Here is an 18,044-nt window from a genome sequence, read left to right as displayed (position 1 = left end):
AATTTTCTGAATAACTTTTTGCTGTCCAGGAGAAACAGCCCTCAAGGGCCAGCCACCTCACCTGGCATGTTCAGAAACTAATTGCAAATTACTGTGCTGGAGAGGTGGAACCTTACCATTGAGCGTGCTGCAGCCTGCAGCTCTCTGCACTAATGTAATCAGCAACAATGACATCAGTTATGGAGAAGTTCCTTGAGGACAGCCTAAGCCTTTCTTACAACATTAATCAGCATTTTCATAGAAAGAAACAAAACTATGGGACAGCATTTAGTGGCCCAAGCAGGTTGGCAGATATTAGTCCTGCCTAGGTAAACTCTCTCTGTTGAGATGTCAACTAAGATGTTATCATCTCCAGGCACCAGCGCCAATGAATTTAACAGAGCTTAAAAACAGTTCCTCACCACTCACTCCTTCATGGAGGAACAGAGAGATTTACTGGATATTTTCAAACCAAGGTTCCTATCTAAGACATGTAAAGAAAAAAGAAATACTTCTGCCCATAGCTAGAGATGTATAGTAGAAGACTTCACTTTCCTATTGGAACTGAGGATATGTCTATACTACAGGTAGCATGCAGTGTAACCAGAATATCCTACATCACTTGCTCAGACAATGGCCAGCAGCAGAAATACAGCTCTGTGTTTCTCAATGCTGGTTATAAAACCTGTCTGGGAAACCTAGCATATATTTGAAGAGGTTTAGCAGCCTGCTCTAGGTTTTACACTGCCAGAGTGACACTGCTAATGCTAGCTTAAAGATAACCCAAGTCTTGTCTGAAGGACAGTTGCCCAAACTTCACCCGAGGGAATAATCTGAAACAGCAGCAGTCAAAATCTAACTTTGGCATTTCATCTTTATCAGTGTCTATGTGGCTATGGACTGCTCTGAGCTTCCATGTTCTTTTTCAGAGCGAAGTGTTAAGTCAATGCCTGTCTTACAGCTGGACTGGTCTATCTCAGAAGCACTGAATCTGGTGAGTTAAAGAGGGAACTAAGTGAGCATCATGAAACAGCAGCTCCCTTAGCCTGCTTAGAGAAGAATAACTTGCAGAACAGAACATCTACAAAACAAATGATCACACACAGTAAGAAATGCTACTGGTACATTTGAATGTGCTATTAATTTCTTATGGCTCAAAGCCATGCTCGTGAATAGGGTGAGGATTTGGGAGAGACAGACCTGAAGAACAATGCCCTGATTGCTTGCTTGGCCTGGACTCATTACACCCTGAGCATGGCTCACACGGCCCCTTGGTACAAAGCACAGGTGTCACCATAGCAGCTCATCTAATAGCTAAGTTTGCAGCCTGTGAGAAAACAACAGCAAGATTTCATTACTCAAACAGCTCATTCTGAGTAAAATTTTATTAACACTTGGATTTGGGCTTCTGATACATCATCAGGTGTCACTTGTCTCTTTGTCACAGGTCTCTTTTTCAGCTGCTGGAAGGAGCAATTTCCTTCCAGAAAAGGCATTTGTGAATCTCCATTTAGAAATGCATGTTTTTCCTTCTCTACTTGGACCCAGACTGCCCACACACCTAGCTTTGGATCTCAGAAAACTGTGCTTCAGTTGTGGCACTCCAGATAGTTCATGCTCTCTGTATAAATGGTACTATTGCTATCTTTTGCTATCTTCTCTAACTCTTTTTTTTTTTTTTTTTTTTAGCCTTAATAATTTTGAATGACAGATCAAAAATGAGCCAACAATATCATGTTACTGTGAAAGAAACAAATATCATGCTGGAATGAAATAATATAAACATAGTTTGGAAGACATAAAGTAGTTGTGTTTCCCTGTTTAATGTTGATAAAGCCCTGACTTGAACACTGTATCCAGTTTCAGAGGTAATACCAGAGGAAAGATGTTAAGTAACTGTAAATTTTGGTAAATTTTGGCTGAGAAAGAAAGACTTTCAATAAGTTATGTCATCTTTCATCTACATTTTACAATCTACATATACAAAAAGAGAAAACTATAGTAAAACTCATCCAAGATGATTACAAAAAAAAAAAACAGAATTAAAAATAATTTACTACTACTATCATGCTTTCATCTGTATAGTCAACAGTCACTGAAAGCCAAACAAACACAAGCAAAAAAGTCACAGTGTTGTTAAACTGTGGAAACCCATAAAAAATTCTTCTTTTGAAAATATCACGTGGCAATGCTTTGCAATCTCTTTTCTAAAACCTGTATTCAGTCTGCAACTACTCAGTGAAACCAGGACTTAAATCTTACTGACCTGTGTATTAGCCTTGCAAGAGCATGAATACATGGCAAATCTGAGAATATTTTACTTTAGCCACGTGTTATTAATGTTAAGCTAGAAATTCTACTATGGAGGTTCCTCTCTTCCCATTACATCTCAACAATAACATCATTTCTCCTTAATACCATCATTTCTCTTTAAAAAAAAAAAATATGCAGATGTAGAACTTAGTACCATGGTTTAGTGGTGGACTTGTCAGTACTAAGTTAAAAGTTGGACTACATGATCTTAGAGGTTTTTCCAACCTGAATAATTCTATGATTCTATGATTCTCTGAAATTAGGCTGAAAATAAAGTGTCTTCAGAACTAGTTGTATGGTAGGAACAAAACCAGCAAAGCAGCAGTTGGTAAGGGTGCTGGAAAGCTTAGCGTCTTAGAACATTATACAAATACCCATATTTTTTTCTGAAGTATATCTGTGCAAAAAATATATTGCTACAAGAGCATGTAAAATTCACACCAACATGTTGCTCTTTGTTCTTTAATAGACTGTAAATTTTCTTTAACAGACTGTAAATTTCTTTTGTGTAAATTGTTTGTGTGCACGAAAAGGCATCAACGTAGGTGCAGGTGAAACAAATCTCAGCTGGATAGAGAAGGAATCACGACAGCTTAATAAAATTAACTTCCTGTTATTTGTTTTTTCTTTAACTTCAGTGTTAACTCACTGAGTAACCCCATAGCAATACCAACCAGGTATTATCCCCATGCTGCAGGTAAGGTGGGTGCCTAACATAGAAAAGGTGAAATGGGCTGTCTCTATCTGCAGAGAAAGTGCCAGAGACTGAATTCACAGACAGGACTTCTTTGGCTCCATGCCCAGTTCTTAAAAACCTAGACTGTCATGCCATCAATACATGTATTTCCCTACCAAACAGTGTAAATTAAAACCTCCTGAGCTTTGCTGCCTTAGCAAGTCCAGTCTCCTAAACATCTCACTTGAGGCTTGAGCCCTCTTAATTAAGATTCAAGAGGACCAAAGTGTCTGATGTACAGGGACATCAGGCAGCCCCATGCCAAACCCTCATGGGCTAAAGAGGAGAGACCTTTGGTCATGCGATCTGCTCATTAGGGAGTTTGGAGGGGCTGTGTGCCCTACCAGGTTGTGGGTCACAGTTTTTCACAACCTTTCTCTGCACAGGGGCAAGAAAACCTGGGAGGCAAGCTGCTGGTGTTTTCTCTCATTTTGTACGTGTGTTGTACCAGACTTGAATGCTCACACCCTGCAGGGACAATTTCTGTCCCTGTCAATTACTTCAGTAAACACGGTTAATGGTGTTTTAACTGGTTACAACCTGATATTTTTCAGGCATATACACAGGCAAAATGGGATCTTCCTAATACCAGCTCTCTCTGCGTTTACACAGCAGGGAGGGTAAATACGGAATGCATGTGCCAAAATAAATATGATTATTACCCTTGCAATTGTAAAAGAAATTACTCAAAAGTGAGATCAATAGAAATGTGTTGTAAATGCATGATCAGATGATTTTACAATCAGGATAAAGATTTATAGAGACCTAAAGCAGTGAACAACAAATACATAATCAGAAATATTAAATTATCTTTGTTATGTGGGAGGAAGGTTTGACATTAAGGATTTTCTTTTTCTAAATATTTGTGAACTGTGTAGTGACTAACATTAAAACACCAAAATGACAGCTAAACTCATGTATTAGCACATCAGCAAGAAGAGGCAGTGGTATGATTGCTAGAATGTATGAGGATATTTAGAGGCTGACTGAGGCAGCAACACAGCTTTAATGAATGTACTCAGCAAGACATTTTGGCATTCAAAATGGCACATTTTAAGTAATAACAAAATTTATGTCCAGACCAGTTCAAAACAGGGCTTGACCCCTCCCCTTAAACACCGCATCTTTGGGGCCAGTCCAGTTATGAGATGACTGTGCTTTAGCTTCCAAATCACTTAGCTATTTCAAAGGTAATATTGTACCTACTTTGCTTATCAAAAGATAATGCTCTGCTTGGTGACCTTATGTGCTAAGTATTAAGACAAAGTGGATACAGTCTCCTGTGGCAATAGCAAAAATCAGCTTCCCTTCTCCTGTCTCACGTTCTACATGTAACCAGTAATCAGTCTTGCGGCATATAACTATTTAGAATGGTATTTTACAGAAACTTGATTAAAATGACACAGTTTGGGAGGAGGGGGAAGAGGAGAACAAAATGAATTTGCAATTGCTGGAAGAAAATGCATTAACCTTGGTGGGCTTTATAGCAAGTTGCTTTTTCATGCATCCAGACACTTCTTTTGAAGTCTGGCACATCCAGCAGCTCTGTTTTCCCAGTCGCTATGGCTGACGACTGCCTTGAGCATACAAGAGCTCCCATCAAGGGCACACACTGAGTTTTCTGCATGTGAAGCCAAGAAGCAAAAAAGGAGAGAAGATAAGGAAAAGGAGGAATATAGAGAGGAAGCATGTTAGACAAACACCCTCATCTTAATAAAAATTAACATGCCTGGGGTTTGCAGCCAGATGAGGAACTTGAGAAATTCTCCAGTGTGGAGTAATACAGACTGTTTTTTGTTTAACTGAACATCAAATACTCATCTGAGGCTCTTCAGTGACATTCACCATATTAACACCTGAACACTTCAAAAAAATGTAATGCATCTTAATTTTCCTCCATACTCTTCATTAGTCAAAGACTGGGTTGAATAAAACAACAATTTAAATTACTGATAACAGTACACAGTGACAAATGTAATGCCTAAGGGGGGATAGGACAGGTAGGAGATGTCATGGTACACGTGCAGTGATGAATACAGAGCCAGAAGCTCTCCTCCCACCAGATTGCCTAGTGCTTTGGTACACATCATCTCCTGCCACACTTCAAACCATCTTTGCAATTCTGGCTGAGGGCAGAGGTGTAAATTCAAGTAAGATGCACAAGCCTATTGGGGAGGGTAAATTAAGGTGCCAAAGGGAAGATGGACACCTATGTAGGGAGAAAGGAAAAGCAAGAAAAAAGGGTAAAGGCCAAAAATTAGTAGTGCAAGAGCTGGACAAGTTGTCAGCACCAGGAGGAGCACCAGGTTGCCCTCAGGAAATGCATCAGCCATGCTTGAGTCTGTCCCTGTCCCTCCTGTATTTCAGCAAATGAATTGGGAAAGAGAATAATTATTTCTTCCAATGAAAATACCAGATGACAGTGAAGTCAGAAGTTACTCATTGTTTTTACTTTTTCACATTTTCTCACTGCTTTTCTTGGCTAACAGTTCATTTTTGTATTCATTTGCTCCACAAAATGGTTTCATACTTTTTGAAGTATATTGGAAGGCTCTCACTCTTCAGAGAAACTAGGACCCATCCTAGAGACATTGTAAGAAGAGGAAGTTTCAAAGCACATATTTTTATCTCTATCATTTTGCTTTTCCACAAGGTAACTACTCTCTAGTCACCATGAAGCAATAGTAATGGGTAGTGCTGGAAACTGCTGCAGAGGCAGCACAGGAAGCCAGATAAATCAAAGGACTGATGTTATGCCTAGTTCTTAGGGCACTGAGAACTAGAGAAAGCTACAAGAAATAGCTTTCTAGAAGGCATATATATATATATTATTGAGATCAGAAATATATGTAAAATAATAATTTTAAAAAGGCAGTCTAACCATATTATTTACATATCATATCTAGGTTAGAGACTTTTAGCCAAAATTTTAAAAATGGGGAATGAAGGTCTCTCTTTTTATTTCTTTCTTTTTCCTTTTTTCTTTTATTTCTTCTCTTATGTATTTTTTTAATGCTCTGAAATTTAAAGCTTTGATTTGATGGAAATAAAATATACCTCAAAAATTCAGAAATAATGGGATACTTATCTACTTTATTCATAAAGCGTATTTAAGGTAATTAGAAAAAGTCATGGAAGATCCAGTATAGGTTGTTATACACAAGGATACAATCTCTGGCTCAATAAAATGAGAAGAATACTAGAGGAAATAATTTTTCTCTGTGCTCATACACTTCCCCACAGATCTTCTTCCAGACAGTGCTGGAGTCAGGCTACCAGGCTAGGTGGATGCTTGCTTATACCCAGTACCACTCCTCTAAGGCACAGCAAACACCTCATAAGACCTGACAGTAGGAAGACTTGCGTGGGCCATAGTTAACTATTTACCAAGCATCAGCTCTTACTGGACGAGCTTGGTTTTGATTGTTGTATTATTTGCACTACAGCCAGGTTGCCCAAATACATTCCAGTTATTGGTACAACAAAAAAGCTTTATAAAACAAAACAAAACAAAACAAAACAGAACAAAAACCAAACCAAAACAAACCAAAACAAAAAAAAACATTTTAAAGCAGGAGGGGATGCCTGGAAGGTCACCAGGAAGCCTAGCAAAAAAAGTGAGACCACAACTCTTTATTTACTAAACTCATCTGTAACAAGGCAGGCTCTGCATTACATTACAGAAGGTCATCGCGTCACTGGGGAGCTGTGTGGACATACAGCTTTGTGGTTTCAAACAGACTTAAAGTTTGGTTTGCCTGCCACTCTGATGCCTTCTGTAGAGAAATACCATACAACCTGGCGGTCTCTAGTTTCCAATTTACTTCTCATGAAACAGTCATGTATATCTGCCACAAATGCACTTATTACCCCTTTGGACCTGTGTCATGTATGGCTGGCATAGACACAGTAATGTGACACAAAGATAGATGAGCTTTCTCCTCCTGCAAAGATATCAACGTTTTTTAATACAAATGCCTAGGCTTCACCTGCAAATGCAACTTATTAGGAGAAAACAAGTATCCCAAACATCCCATATAGTCTCTTCCCTTTGTTCCTCTTACCCTAGATGCCTGTTTTGCAGCACTTGAAAGAGGCTTAAACTTTTGTGTTCCTCTGAGTTGCTGGGAGGAAAAAAATAAAATAAAAATCTTCTTTGGGAGTTAAGATGTTACTTGTCTGAACTTATGCATTTTATTTGTAGAATTATGGAATTATGTCCTTAGTTTTGATACTATAGCAGCACTGGACTTATATCTGCTGCTGGAAGGCTAGCCAGACTCTGGAGAAATTTCAGTACCTATCAAAAAGTTCAGAGGATCCAAAAAGTGCAAAGAATAAAAGCACAGAGAAGGAAATATGCTTGTATATGCTTGTAAGCTTGCGTTTGGATATCTGAAAAGTATTTTTGTTTAAAGAAAAAAAATATATGAACTTTTCTAATAATCTGCACTGTGATAGAACCTGCACTTTGCCTTTACTAGACTATCACAGAAGCCTTTAGGCTAGTGCCAACACAAGGAGATGCACAGTTTCCTGTGTCTCTCAACACAGAAATGTGAACAAAAAAGTGACAAAAATTAAAGTTCTCTATTAGGTTTTAATGAAAAAGTAGAAATGACTGGATTCACCTTTTTTATACTGTGCCTCATTTTCTATTAGTCACGTGGTTTGGTGGAGGGCTTATTAGTGTTAGGTCAGAGGTTGGACTCCATGACCTCAGAGGTCTCTTCCAACCTAGATTATTCTGTGATTCTATGATTGTTATACCAGCACATATGCTTTTCCATCTGAAGATGCCTGGCTATACTGGATCACAGTCTGCTTAGATACAGACACTAAAAAATCCATATCTCATTATGCCATAAAACTACAGGGGAACTACAGTAAGACAAGTATGATATACCTTTTTAAAAATACATATTGTAAAGGTGTTAAATAACAAAGTCAAAGAGTTAATTTCATCTTAAGAGTTCTTATTTCAAATTACAGTCACACACACTTTAGTTTTTCAGCGTGCAGTTTACTTCCATTCCCAAACCTGTCTTGACCTCAGAAACTTTCTTGACAATACAAGCAAGGATTTGTATAATACTGGGTTTACAGTCCATATGTCTCATTAGTTTGTCCTGGATGCATCATGCACAATGCACGCCCTTGTAGATAAATACATGTACATAATGAGGGAATGGCACAAAGCTGCACCGGGAGAGGGTCAGACTGGGCATTAGGGAAAAGCTCTGTACCGTGAGGGTAGTCAAACACTGCAATAGGCTTCTTGGAGAGGTCGTTGACGCCCCATGCCTGTCAGTGTTCAAGACGGGTTTGGACAATGCCCTTAATAGTATGCTGTAACTTTTGGTTAGCTGTGAAGTGGTCAGGCTGTTGGACTGCATGGTCTTTGAAGGTCCCTTCCAACTGAACTATTCTATTCTAAAAACATCAGTGTTACTTTCACAGGCAGATTGAAGCTATACAATGAAATCTGGGCAGTCTGAGTTGATTTCATCTCAGCTATTTCTCATTATTTAAACTAGGCAAACCACAGCATTTCTCAGGTCCCTGCAGAGCCAACAATTAGGGCAACTCACTCTTTACTTTAAAATATTAATTCCTCTTAGCTTTACTGTTTTTCAGTCACACAGTAGACACTGATGCATTCTGAATACAGTTCCTGAATACAGTTCCTGTTATTCAATGTATCTGGCCGGTGCAGTGGGGCTGGTCCTCTTTCCTGGGTCATGTCTGCATTCAGCATCCTGCTGACAAAATGGACTAATTTCTTACACTCCTTTAACTTCTCCCTGGTTTAGAGCCCCGACCTGAGCAGCCAAGTCTTCAGATCTACTACAGCTCCTGGAGCTACGAATGCAGTTTGCTGACTTCTCCCAAAATGTTTTAATGTGTCTGGGGCTGTTCATCTGTTCATCATTAGAAAGGACTGCTACCGAGAGTGTGGGCCCCTGTGCAAAGGCTCTCATTCTTCAGAGAGTGCTGACAGATGCTGGTAGCAGGAGAGTACCTCTGAAGGTTGGACTCTTCAAATGAGAGATCTAACTATATCAGCAAGCTTGTAATCTTAGGAAAGAGATCTGACAGGCCATTTAGGAATGTCAATAGAATGTCCAAGAAAAAAAATATTATTTTTGTTGATTTTATTAATCTTGGACCAAATTTTGCTTCCTAAGAACCAGTACAACTCAGAATGGCAAGTACTTTATCCATATAACATAATAATAAAATTGCCACTCAGGTTTAGAAATTGAGTCTTTTCTATTTTCTGACATTCATTTATCCAGAAGAAATCATACAATATCTGAAATGACACAGGCCCTATCTTAAGAAAAAAATAAAAAAAAATCATATTGAACCATAGAAGCTGTCAATACAGTTTTAACTTCTGAAGAAACACTTTCTTTTCAAAAGCAGTCACATTGCCTTTTGCATTAAAAATTCTAGTAATGAACCATAAAAATATTCCAAACACTTTTTTCTTGTTAAGGGGTCTAATATTCTTTAAAATGATTTTACCACTTCCTGTGGTAACTCATTAGTTCAAAGAACGGCATTTCACCTAAGTGCTATGACAGCAAACAATTAGTAATAAAATGCACAAATTATCACCTACTTCTAAGAAATAAAAATTTGAAGAACTATTCCTATACAACATCATAATAACAGATAACCTCTTTGAACTGTTCTAGCATCTAGATACTTGTTTTTGCCTTCTTACAATATATAGCATTTCTAACTTTTACCTTTTATTAATTTACACAATGAAGAAAACAATGCCAATAATAGAAAAGTTTCTTCAAAACCAGAAAATGCATTTGATGTTTGGTCCAGCAATTTATGGTTAAGATTGCCCAAAATAAAGATGAGAATGGTCTGTCTTGCCTATTCTTCTCATAGTACAGTTTTGCTTTTCAAGAATTACTTGTTCAGTCTAATTCAAGTCGTAGGTAGAGCTGCTACTGCTACTTCTCCTGGTGCTATCTATTCAAAAATTACTGTTAAGAACTACTTAAACATTCATCTTTGGTTTTCTTTTGCCTACTTTTAGCCTGTTTAAGCTTCTCACTCTACTCTTTTAAGCTGTTCTTGCAAAGCATGAATCTAACTTAGTTACATACACAGTATTCTCTCACACAGATTTCAACAGGCAAAAAGTCATTCAAACCAGTGAGAACTTCTTTCTTACACACTACAAGAATCAGCATAAGTTGCCTCACGATATTAGAACTCATTGGCTTATTTGCTATGACTAATGTATCTGATGAAGTAAGCTCAGTTTTTGCTCACAAACCATTTGCAAATTGGTCATGAATTCTGTAGATCTGTTGGTGAGTCTTTTGACAAATTCAAACAGGGATTTCAACCTAATGACAAGTGAGAAAACTATTCACTGTAGCCTACAGTTTGTTTAAAGCTGTGATTGGTGGCCTATATTTCATATCATTTCTGCTGCCAGGAGAAACAATAACTTAATGAATACTACTCAATAGTCAACAGAAAACATTCTTTCAGGTACAAAGCTCACACAGGTGAAAACACAAAATTCCCCATGAGTAAACTGTTGGTCACTCAAACACTCAGAACTGATGAGGACACATGAGCAGACTGCACTTTGTCAGAGTTTGTTGATGAAAACGTTTTCTAGACATTCTTTTGGCTAACTTTCCAGAAATACTGAAAATTCCCTAAACATTCACATACTTTATTATAACATAAAATAATGTAAAGCTATTCTTTGTGAGTAAAAAGGGTACAGTGAAAAGGGTACATTTTAATATATCAAAAGATAAGTATCAATATACAATGTAGAGTTTATGAGGAAAATATTTGAATTAGTTCATTAAGCCACACAAAAAAAAAAAAAAAAAAAAAAAAAAAAAACTACAAAATTAGGTTGATCATTTGGAAGGACATCAATGTGAAAGGAATGATTTTCAAGAGCAATTATGTGATTTAGATGTCTTCTCAGTAAACTAGATGGTCTACCCTACAATCAGAACTATGATTACAACACATAATCCACATTAGCTTTAAAATTGAGCTAGCACTGAGAGGGCAATGAATGAACTGTTTGTGAGCTGTAGATGCCGCAAGGGACATGCTGCACTTAATGAGGCAGACAGTTTATATCCTTTTCTATTCCTTCTCATGTAGGGAAACCAGCTTGTGCTATCATCCCATTCCAACTGCAAGAGTCAGCATATGTACCTTAAAGCGTTGCTTGTATTTTTGTGGGTTTTATACCATTGCAATCACTTTTCTGTATTTTTATTTATTTATTTATTTATTTATTTATTTATTTTGTAAAACAAAGGCCCAATCAAAGAAATGAAAACCTTGCTCAGGTAATTGAGGATTACAAAGTTTAATGTAAATGGAAAAAGTTTCCAGTCTCTCCCAAATTTAATACCCTCCTATGTTTCTGCAAGTGTAAACTATTATTTTGTGATGATGTCCTAGTGGGTTCTTGTCCTACATTTCGCTTACAGGAAGGTAAGGCATTATGCTGAAGAAGTGGAAAGAAGACACTGAGCAGCTATTCACCCATCATTACTTCACTTCAGCTTTTTAGAAAGTCTGTTCTTTGTCCTACTACTTCCGCTTGGCTATGGATTTTCCTATGCAAATATGCCTACAAACCAAGGCTGAAATATATGTCAACAACTATATCTTAAGTGCTTGCAGGCACCAAGCTAGTCAGGAAGCATTCTCTCAAAATTATGACTGACTTGTCAATATGAGAAACAGAATGAGCATTACAGTCTAATTGCTCCCTATGCCATCCATATGTATTAGATGCTGCTGTTATCTTCCTCGCCAACTGAGAAGGTGTGTGTGATGCAGCAATCTGAAGGTCAATTGCCAGCCCTGTAAAATGAATAATATTGCAAGATGTACTTCTCAGAGACAGTATATACCAGTTCAGCTATTCACTTGATTCAATCACACCTACAAGATAAACAAATGTCTGTAATCCCACCATGTGGTTGTGAGCATGTGAGCAAATAAGGCATTTCTACATCATTTCATAACAGGCATATGACCCTGAGGACTCTTCAGAAAAACTGGGACTATTGAGTAATAGACAAAATACCACACAACAGTTCATGAACTCATCTCAGGAACAGTCCATTTGAAATTTAGACATTGTTACTGAACTAAGCATGAGCCACAAGCTATTGATCAATCAATTAAGACCCAGCTGACTGAGTGCTTTAAACATTTTTAAAATATAACTAAACAGAAGCTTAGGTCATGTTTCATCTCCTTACTTTACATAAACATATGTTTAAAGCACTCAGTCGGAGTCCCAGGAAATCGGAGAGTTTGGGCGAACAAGGGGTTTATTGAAAGTGAATTGACACTACGAGAGTGGTTGATGTTCTGCTTGCTTGTCCTCTCCTCCTGCGCTGCTTCCCTCATGACTGCTTATCCCTCTGTTCTCTGGTTCTTTTTATACTTTCTGCAAAACTTGTTCCCCTACATCTTACTCCATCCACTCCTTTTTCCCTACCTCCTCAACATGCTTTTCTTCAGCTCTCTGCTTGAATCCCTGTATTTTGTCCCTCTATAAAAATAGGTCAGCCCTGTGGTTCATGTCCACAAGTGCTTGTCATATATTTTGCAGTTGCTGGCTGCTGTGCGCACATGCAGTCAGTTACTGCAGCTGGTCCTGTATCCTGGAGGAGCCAAACTACTGCCAAGCGAGGGACAGCTGACTTCTTGCTGACTATCGACATCTAAGGTACCACAAGTTCTCCTCTTCAGCACTCCTTTGAGCTCAAAAGCACCACAGCCAAGTCTGAGAAACATTGATCTTACCTCCAACTGTGGCCAATACCAGATGCTTCAGAGAAACAAGACACCCTGTATGGATAAATATGCCAGAATTTGCTCTAATCAGATGGACAAAACCTACAGATAAAAGATGAAATGGCTCTGTTGGAAACAAGGTCCAAAATCTGACCTTAGCCTGAGATATATTTCAACAACATCGGGGATTGGAAAGAGCTCCTTCCTTGTGGAGGAAATAAAAGAAAAAGGCTTCCAGTCATATCCTGGAAGAGAAGGCTTTTGTTCATTTTGTTTGGTGCTGATTTACAGCAGTGAATCCCACCCAGATTTTCATTTTGAGCTACAAGGTTATCTTCCCTGTAGCATCAATTACTGGATACACTTCCACCATGCTATTTCTACCACACTATTTGTTTTCTTTCTAAACTAAAAGAAGAGAAGAACATCTCTTACTCGTTTTAGATGTCTTACTTATAAGAAGAAAATACAATCTTATCCTCTCATAAAACTTTTCACCTACCACTAGATCTCCTTACCTACTCACATTCCTATTTCTCTATAAAAATGAGGCTACCACAACCACACACAGTATTGGCAGCTATGAAAGATAACACATCAGCATCATTTGTATTCTCTGGATTATTCCTTTCACAAAATTATGTTTTTGTTTGTTTGTTTGGCCACTTCTCTTTTGTCCTCTGAGATACCCAAGGCAACAAGTGAAAACATTTTGTCATGTTGAAAATCAATCTTTTAATCCTCTTTTGTCTTTAATTTACAGTCCATGATGGCACTTCAGGTGAGTATTTTTTTAATAACTTTATGACAGACTGTGTCAAAGGCCTTTGAAAGTCCAGATAAGTCCTTTATATTAATCTCCAGGGCTCAGGAGGAGTTAAATCTTATCAACATTTTAAAAAGTGAACGCAATTCTTTACAGGTCTAATTTTCATGAAAAATTTTCAGATAACACTTCAAATAATGTCTTAAAAATATCAAAAATCATTGTATTTTCCAGACCATTCCCAAACATGGAATTCCAGAAAGTGTCTCATATCAGAACTGACACTGTACTACAGTACTACACTTGTACCTTTTTCATTATTAATATTTCAAGCATACTGTTGTCTCTTCACACATTGTCACTCTGAGAGAAATGTTCTTTACTTCCTCATCTAAAATAACAGCAGATGACATTCCTAGTATTTTCTAGGAAAAGTTATTATTTCTGTGCAGAACACCAATTATCTACTCTGCCAGGTGCCACAGATCAGATAAAGGAAGAATTAGTAGTTTAATCATAGCAGAACTCTTGTATCACCTGTGGCTCTCTGCATCTCCATTCCATATCCAGTCTCATTTTTCAGCAATATTGTGGATTTTACAGGGGAAAAAATATTCTTCTCAGTCTTATGCACCCTTATTAACTATTAAAATGCATGGAAGAGTGTCTTCTCTTATAAGTTCTGACAGCTGTATTTCTTTAGTTGTAGTAGTAGTTAGTTCTTAACAGGTTATAGGGACTGACAGATCTCTGTCTTTGTATCTTGGCCTCCACCCCCCCCCCCCCCCCAAACACACATTTCCAGAAAGGCAATCCATAGATTTGTTTCAAAGAGCTGAGTTTTGTTTTCTCCCCTAATTTATGTTCCTGTCTCTGAGACAAATGAACAAATGAGTCACAAAAACAAATTTGTTAAATTAAATGAATAGACAAATGGAAGAGAAAAAACATCCATAAGTAAGGTATCACTGATCAACACCATGATCATTTAAACTTTGGCAGTCCTTCTAAGATCCATTTGTAGCCAAAAGGAAAGACAGGATAAAATAAAAAATTAAGTAGCCTCTATTGCTGGAGAAAAACAGAGAAATTAAATTGTGGGGTGTGTTAGCACTGAAAATCAAGTCACCCTGACAAAACATCCACTGTCTTTTTCTGATAGTACAGTTACAGCAGTGACAGACAGTCTTGCAATTTTTTTCCAAATTCTGTACTCAAATGTTTAGCCCCTTTCTCAGTTGATATGAGCCTGCAAGTACTTTCATACCCAGAATCTCACCAAATAAAGCATTTAAAAGTTTTGAAGTCAAGGAACATAATAAACTTGTAAATTTAATGAGGTTGCCTACACTTCGAGTATTAGAAAGAGAAACAGAATTCTTCTTAAATGATATCAATAATCTTGTGTTTTTGTCTGTAGTTCAGCTGTCAGCAACTTTTGTTATTCTTTTCAACAATACCAGCTGTTCAGTACTGGCATGGCTGTGTTTCTACCCATCTCCATTCCCTGCCATTTTGCATCTACCTACCTACTCCATAATTTCCTTTGGATGACTCAACATTCACTCCAGTCAGTGCAGAAACCTCAGTGCTCCCTGCATTACCCAGCACTGCTACAAATTCAAAGCAACAATCCCTGCCACTCTCACTACTGCTTCTACTGACCACATCACTGCATCTTCACTCTATACAGATACACACTGGGTAACACAGCTGATAGAAGATTTGAGCATTTCTCTCTTATCCACTCCTCTGGAAAGTATCTGTATGTGTTTTGCTCTCTGACCAAGGGAAAATACCATCTTTCAAAGTCATTTTTGCAACTCACAGTCCCAATTCCAACACATTGGAATTTATCCCTGAAATATTCCACTGACTCCCAGAGTTTCATTACATTAAAATCAGTATTTCCACAGGATGCCTGACTCTTGTGTCTTGCCATGTTTCTCCCTTGCTTTCCTGCTCTGCCAGAAGTGGCACACCATGCTCCCAGATGCTCCAGAAGACTATGAAATTCCCATCCAGAACCTGCCTCAACATTGAATTCCCTAATCAAGACAAACCTTATATCCTTTTTTAATCCAAATCACTGCTCAAAATCCATCTTTGGTGTTTTGCCTGTAATAAGAAGAGGCAGATAATTAATGATGCCTTGAGGCATAAATGAGGCCATCTACCAACTTCTGACAACAGTTAAATAGAGCAAATGTGTATGATTTCAAAATAGATGTATTTTGTTGCATCTCTCCTTTGTCTCTCTTTTCAGGTCACATCTTTCCTTAAACTGTGCATGTTAATACAGCACTTAGCACAGTGGGGGTCCCAATCTTTAGTGGGGCCCCTGGGCAACAAACATTACAAGCATTAAGTAATAATGTTACACATGCTTAATGTTGATGCAGATAATAAGTTTTTTAGAAGAACAGGAAATTTCATTACCTAATGTGACAAATGTTATCAGCCAAAACAATGTTCACATTGCTTGCATACGTGGCATTATTAACTGTATTCTTAAAAGCTATGCTCATTAAATTTAAGGACTAGAATTCTAAATCCTGGACTGTTTCTTATTCTTTCTGTTTTTTTATAGGCACACAAGTATGTGAGTATAGATAGCATGAATCATCACTCTTTTCCTCCTAATGTTTGTTTTTCTTTTAAGCAATTAGCATAACTATCACAAAAATATTATGTAAATACAAAAGGGGTATGATCTATGTGGTTGGGCAGAGAAGAATATGTAGACCAAGAGACAGTTGCCTTGATAAAATATTATCCTCACCACAATGAGGTTCAAAAACTCATAGTATCAAAAATCAGTTGGCAGACTGATGCTCAGGATGCATCTCATCACCAACATCCTTCTGGCTGCTGTGACAGTTCACCTTGCTCATGTCCCTGCTGAGCTTGTCATGCCCTGGCACTGGAGGAATGTACCCCCAGGGGCTCAGGGTACATCTGCCGAGAAACCAGGTCCACAAGGTAAGCTGATAACAAATTTTGAGGACTCCTGCCTTATCAAGGACATCTGAGCAGTACAGACCATACATTCACCATGTTCCTGGATCCTGAAATACTTACATATCAGGCTGTTGTGGCAGAGGTTGTTTTAATCACATGTATGTGTTTTACCACTCTCCAATTTCTAGTTGATTTTCATTCTCCTTTTACCACTGACTAAAGTATTATCTGATTAATAATAAAAAAAAATAAATGTAAGTTAATAAAGTATGAGTCATAAAAAAAGACCATTTCAGACTTTGTCTTTGTTTTTCTTTATGCAATTGCTTAAATAGCTTAGTCATATTACTCTGTCATTTGAAAATATACAGACATGGGTTTTGTTTTTGAGGTTAGATGGGGAAAGTCTTTTAAGGCTAATATTTATAAAGAGTAATCAGGGACATCATCATCTTCTTCTGTCACTGAGGCTGTACCTGTCAAAGCTTAGTTTTGCACAGCTGGGCTTTACACAAAAGCCAAAATGCTGACACGCAACTCCGTGATCATCTTCTTCAAACAATGAAAACAAAAGACTTTCCAAAGGAGATGAGAGACATCCTCTTTTTGAGAGCTGACACTAATGCTTTATATTATAACTCAGCTACAGATGAGCAAGTTTGCTGAAGTACTGCAGATAGAGGGGCACCAGCCTGCTGCTTGTGTTATAGTTAGTAGCTATTGTTGGTACACACAGGAATGTTTCAATTGCTAACTCGTAAACATCAGCCAACCCCCTCTCCAGAATTAAAACTGGGAAAAATAACCATAGTTACCAGTAAGGTTTCTTTTCCTGTTTGCTGACTAATTACTTGACTTTTATTGTTGCATAAAAGAGAAATTAATTTCACCTTTGCAGTATATATGCTTTACTGGATCTCCCTTTTGCCTCAGGCATTTCAGTTCAACCTAATTATTCTCAGGAAAGCTGTGGAAAACAGTATCCATGTTATGGAAAAGGAAAGGAAAGGAAAGGAAAGGAAAGGAAAGGAAAGGAAAGGAAAGGAAAGGAAAGGAAAGGAAAGGAAAGGAAAGGAAAGGAAAGGAAAGGAAAGGAAAGGAAAGGAAAGGAAAGGAAAGGAAAGGAAAGGAAAGGAAAGGAAAGGAAAGGAAAGGAAAGGAAAGGAAAGGAAAGGAAAGGAAAGGAAAGAAAAAAGAAAAAGAGCAGGGAGGAGGAGAAAAAGAGGCACTCAACAAGTGTGCCAAACCTTGCATTACCCATCCACAGAGTTGCTCACCTGACTACCATATACTGGTCCTTCCAGCCAGCCCTCACTGCTGGTGTTAGTAATGCTGCTCTCATTCACATGGCACTGATGATCACTGTGACCACCAAAAGATTTTTCTATGTTCTTTATTTTATGTACCAGCCTTCCAGCCATTTCACATTTCCACCAAGAAGCCTTTCTAATTTGAAGTGAG

This window comes from Aythya fuligula, chromosome 3, assembly GCF_009819795.1.
Source record: "Aythya fuligula isolate bAytFul2 chromosome 3, bAytFul2.pri, whole genome shotgun sequence".
Lineage (NCBI taxonomy): Eukaryota > Metazoa > Chordata > Aves > Anseriformes > Anatidae > Aythya > Aythya fuligula.
The sequence above is the reverse complement of the archived record's forward strand: the minus strand, read 5'-3'. Positions refer to the sequence as shown.